Source organism: Petaurus breviceps, unplaced genomic scaffold, assembly GCF_028583685.1.
Source record: "Petaurus breviceps papuanus isolate PSGF00001 unplaced genomic scaffold, PetGlider_PUasm1.0 551, whole genome shotgun sequence".
Classification (NCBI taxonomy): Eukaryota; Metazoa; Chordata; class Mammalia; order Diprotodontia; family Petauridae; genus Petaurus; species Petaurus breviceps.
In genome coordinates this window covers 30862330-30868329 of record NW_027186372.1, presented here as the reverse complement: position 1 = coordinate 30868329, position 6000 = coordinate 30862330, and positions in this window count along the sequence as shown.

Here is a 6000-nt window from a genome sequence, read left to right as displayed (position 1 = left end):
ATCTAACATGAAACATAGATTTACAGAAAGATTTCAAATGATTTAAGGAAAGGCTAAAAGGGATCCCTTAGAATAAATGTCTATGTGAGAAGTTATTTGAAGAAATATCAGAAGCTATTTCTACTAAGGATATCAACACCCTTGTATTCACCCCAACTTGAAATCTCAAAATTATCATTCAATTCTAACCCTTCCTTATCCCACAAAATTAATCATTTGCTTAATCATTTTGCTTATCTGAACATTATCTCTCAATGTATCCCATTTTCTCTACTCACACAGCTACCATTCTGATTCAGGATTCCATCATCGCTCACCTGGATTGTTGAAGTAGCCTTCTTATTGGTCTCTCTTCCTTCAGTCTCTTCCCTTGCTAATCCACCTTCTATACAGCTATCAAAGTGATTTTCCTAAAAATCAAAGTGATGATATTCCTCCTTCACTCAATAAACTCCAGTAGCTGTCTATCACCCTAGGATAAAAAAGATGTTCCTCCATCTAGTTTTTAAAGCCCTTCAAGATCTAACCTATTTCTCCATTTTCAGCCTTGGTCTCAATGATTACCCTTCCTGTACAGTTTAGGCAAACTCTTGCTTTTCTTCACCTGGGAAACTTCATCTTCATCACTCTTTGTACTGGTGTGCCCAGCATGCCTGAAATATATTTCCACCTCATTTCCACTTCTTAGAACCCTGTTTCCTTGAGAAATCTGCTTCAGCAGCACATTCTATACAAAGCTTCTTTTTTTAAAGCAATTGGGGTTAACTTGCTCAATGTTACATGGCCAGTTATTTTGTGTGGGTGCCAAGTATCTGAGGCCGGAACCGATCCCGGGTCTCCTGACACTGTGTCTGGCGCTCTTACTCACTGTAACACCTGGCCACCCCACAAAGCTTTTTCTGATCCTTCTGCTTGCTACTTCCAGATGTCAAAAAATACTTTGCTATATATTTTCTAAATATTTTCTCAGAGATTCTCTCTCTCTCTCATACACACAGGCACAGAGATAGAGACAGACACAAATACATAATACATATACATATGCATATATATGTATATGTGTGTATCTATCTTTCTATCTATATATCTATATATATAGATATATAGATATACATATCCATATACATATATAGTCTCTCCCCCCCCAAAAAAAAACACTATTCTTGAGGGTAGGAATGCTTTCATTTTTTGTTGTGTCTCCAGGACACAAAAGATATAATCGTTGTTTATGAAATGTTTATGGGGATCCAAGATGGCAGAGTAAAAGCAAGAACTTCATTGAGCTCTTGCCCCCAAACACCTCCAAATACTTGTAAAAATGACTAAACAAATTGTAGGGCTACAGAACCTCAAAAATGACAGAATAAGACACATGTCTAGCTGAAAACAGCTTGGCAGGCCAACAGGAAGGACCTATCACAACAGGCAGAGAGCACAGTACAGTCCCATGTGTTCCATGTCAGCAAAGGCCAGGCCAGAGCATACCTCAGGAGACTGAATCACTGGCAACTGTGGCAGTTTTCAGACTTCTCAACCTAAAAAATACCAAAGACAAAGTAGAAAGTCAGTGAGAAAACTGTTGGACCTGGTTGAGAGAAGACCTTGGTCTGACTCCAGTCACAGGGATGGTGGAGGTGGCTGTCATGGACAGCAGCATCAATGGCTGCTTCTGGAGGTCCAGGCCCACAGATGATGGGGTGGAGAGGGGTTAGGGGGGAAATCAAGTGGCTAATCAGAAGGCAATTGTAGGGATCTCTTTGCTGGCACTGAGGCAATATTCTCTTTCTTTTCCCTACTTGTATCTGGGCCACTGTCTTACATGGTGATCCTGGGATGAGAAGTGCTGGCGTGGCAAAGCTTGCAATGGCTATGGAGAGGGAGTCCTCCTCATAGTTCCAAAGCAGAAAAGAGTGCTTGTGGTCACTCAAAGAATAGACCACAGGTGAGGAGAGGAATAAACACCTCTCTTTTGATCATATCACCTTAGAAGAACTAAAAATTTCCAGGTGCCTAGAAGTAGCTCAGACAACAGCTGAGGAAAACCCCAGAAACTTAGGACAGAGCACTCTCAACTCTGGAAGCAGAGTTCTACACTGGCAAAGAGATCAAAAGTCAAGTAATTGGCTATGAAAAATGAGCAAATGGAGGGAAAATATCAGACAATAGAATCTTACTTTAGTAACAAAGAAGAACAAGACAGACAACCTTAAACAACAAATTCAAAACTCTTACATCAAAAGCCTCCAAGAAATACATAAATTGGCTGCAGGCCATGGAGGAGCTCACAAAGGATTTTGAAGCTCAAGTAAGAGAAGTAGAGGAAAAATAGGGAAGAGAAATGAAAGTGAGGAAGAGAATCATGAAAAAAGTCAACAGCTTGTTAAAGGAGACCCCCAAAATACTGATGAAAATTATACCTCAAAAATTGACTAAGGCAAATGGCAAAAGAGGTCCAAAAAGCCAATGAGGAGAAGAATGTCTTCAAAAACAGAATTGGTCAAATGGAAAAGAAGGTCATAAAGCTCACTGAAGAAAATAATTCCTTCAAAATTAGAATGAAGCAAATGGAAGCTAATGACTTTATGAGAAATCAAGATATTATAAAGCAGAACCAGAAAAATGAAAAAAAAGAAGACAATGCGAAGCATCTCATTGGAAGCATCATTTACCTTGAAGACAGAATGAGAACATTTTAAAATCATTGGACAAACTGAAAGCCATGATCCAAAAAAAAAAGGCTAGATATCAGCTTTAATAAATTATCAAGGAAAACTGCCCTGATATTCTAGAACCAGAGAGTAAAATAGAAATTGGCAGAATTACTCAATCACCTCTTGAAAGAGATCCCAAAAAGAAAACTCCTAAGAATATGGTAGCCAAATTCCAGAGTTCCCAGATCAAGGAGAAAATATTAAAAGCAAACAGAAAGAAATAATTTGTGTATTGTGAAAACACAATCAGGATAACACACGATCTAGTAGCTTCTACATTAAAGGATTACAGGACTTGGAATATGATATTTCAGAGGTCAAAGGAACTAGAATTAAAACAAAGAATCATCTACCTAGCAAAACTGAGTATAATACTTCAGGGTAAAAAGTATATATTCAATGAAATCAAGGACTTTCAAGCATTCTTGATGAAAAGATCAAGAGAAGCATGAAAATGTAAATAGGAAGGAGAAATCATAAGGGACTTATTAAAGTTGAAATGTTGGCATTCCTACATGGAAAGATGATATTTGTAACTCATGAGAATTTTCTTAGTATTAGGATAGTTGAAGGGAATATATATGTGTGTGTGTGTGTGTATGTATGTCATACATAGAAGGTACAGGGTGAGTTGAATATGAAGGGATGATATCTATGAAATAAAATTAAGAGGTGTTAGAGGAAAATATTGGGAGGAGAAAGAGCAAGAAAGAATAAGACAAATTATCTCACATAAAGAGGCAAGAGAAAGTTTTTACAATTGTGAGGAAGAGCAGGGAGGTGAAAGGGAATGAGTCAACCTTGCTCTCATTGGATTTGGCTTAGGGAGGGACATAAGGGACACTTAACTGGGTATCTTATTCTACAGGAAAGTAAGGAGTAAAGGGATAAGAGGGGAGGATGATAGAAGGGAGAGCAGATTAGGGAAGGGGATGATCAGAAGCAAATACTTTTGAAAAGGGACAGGGTCAAAGGAGAAAATAGGATAACTGAGGGTGAGATAGGATGGAGGGAAATAGAATTAGTCTTTCACAATATGACTACTATGGAAATGTTTTGCATAACTACACTGTATAACCTATATTGAATTGCTTGTCTTCTCAATGGGGGTGGGTGAGGATGGAAGACAGGAGAGAATCTGGAACTCAAAGTTTTCAAAACAAATGTTAAAAATTGTTTTTACATGCCACCAGGAAATAAGATATATAGGAAATGGGGTATAGAAATCTATCTTGCCCTACAAGAAAATAAGGGGGGGGCGGGGTAAAAGGGGAGATGAGGGCATAGAAGGGAGGGCAGACTGTGGGAAGAGGTGTTCAGTACGCATGCCTTCTTGGGATGGGGGGTAGGGGAGAGAGAGGAGAAAATATGGGACTCAATATATCGTAGAAATGAATGCTGAAAACAAAAAAATAAATAAGTTGGGGATGGAGAAATTTTTATGGATTAATTACTTACTGATGTGGATGCACAAGGAACTTGGCATCCAACTGAGATTTTAGAAAGACATGCTCAGGAGATGGAAGGTTTAATAGTTAACAATGGTTAAATACCTAGATGTCATATGTTCACATGAATTTTACAACAATTTAACATGTGTTCCTCAGAAGGAACCAAAGCTGGAAAGGAACTCTAAACACAATAAAATGTGATTTTGAGGCTATTTGTGAAATGATCAGTATAAAAGAAGGGATAAGACCATTTTTTTTAGATGGAAAGGGGGGAAAAAAGGAGAAGACAGAATGACTCAGCTCTTATTTTCCTTTTGTTCTCCATAAGAGAGAATGATCTTTGGACTGGAACCAAGAGAACAGATATTTCTTATATCAACTTGGAACAAATGGGGAAAAATTCAAAAGCAAGGAATTAATAAGCAAGTGCTGGATGCCCCTAAGTTCTGGTTCCCAAACCAAGACCACTTCATGCAAGAGTATTAAAAGAATTAGTAGATATTAATGACTATAAATGATCTTTGAAACAGTGGGGATAATAGGACAGTTACTACAGAATTTAAGGACAGTTGATAACCCAGTTTTCAAAAAGGGGAAGAGAACAGAGTCTATAGACCAATGGGTTTTACTTCAACTTCCAGCAAGATTCTAGGCTATATTGTTATAGAGATAGATATAAAAACATTAAGGAGAATAACTGAAGTCAGGGCCCTGGATAGAACTCAGAAAACAATAGTGCAAAAAAACCTGAAGTCTGAGATATTATCCTTCGCTCCTCAGAAAGAGTTGAACTTTAACACAAAGTTAACAGCCCCCAATAGTCATTATTTTTAAATGAGTAAGCAAAAAAGAACCCAACCATATGTAGATACTGTGTTGATAGAGAAGATCTAGGTTCAAATTCAGAAAGAGACAATGAAGTTTAAAGAGGTATATTTATCACAAAGAAGAAAAAGCCAAGTGGTCACAAGTCTAAAAAGAGTTTTTGAAAGACCTTAAAAAGGACTTTAAAACCAAATAAGGGAGGTTGAGAAAAATAGAATGCAATACAATCAAGAAAATTAAGAAAAGAAAGTTAGCCAATTGGAAAAATATCTAAAAATTTAAAGAAGAAAATAACTCCTTAAAAATTAGAATTGGGCAAGGGGAACCTAATGACTTTATAAGAAACCAAGAAATAATAAATCAAAAACAAAAGAATGAAAAAGATAGAAGAGAATATGAAATATTTTATTAGAAAAACAATTGATCTAAAATCAAAGAGAGTCAATGTAAGAATGGTTGGAGTATAAGAAAGTTATGAGAAAAAAAAGTAAAGAGTATAGATGCTATAATTCAAGAGTTCATTAAGGAAAATTACCATGTAATTTTAGAATGAAAAAGCAAAATAAAAATTGAAAATATCCAAAAAATCAACATCTGAAAGAAATCCCAATAAGAAAACTCACAAAAACATCATAGCTTAAGTTTCAATGTTCCCAGGTCAAGGAAAAAATACAAGCAACAGAAAAACATAAACAACTTCAAATACTGTGAAGCTACAGTTAGGATGCAATGAAATATAGCAGTTTCTACATTTAAAGACCGAAGAACATGGATCAATATATTCCAAAGATGCAAAGAAACAGTGCTTGCAATTAAGAATAACTTATCCAGGAAAGCTGTGAATTATCCTGAATGGAAAAAAAAATGGACATTTAAAGAACTAAAGAACTTTCAAGTATTTGGGAAGAACTGAATGGAAAATCTTACCTACTATACTCAGGAGAAATATAAGAAGGTAAACATTAAAGACCAATTATAAAGGACTTACTAAGGTCAAAGTCTCTAATTCTCAT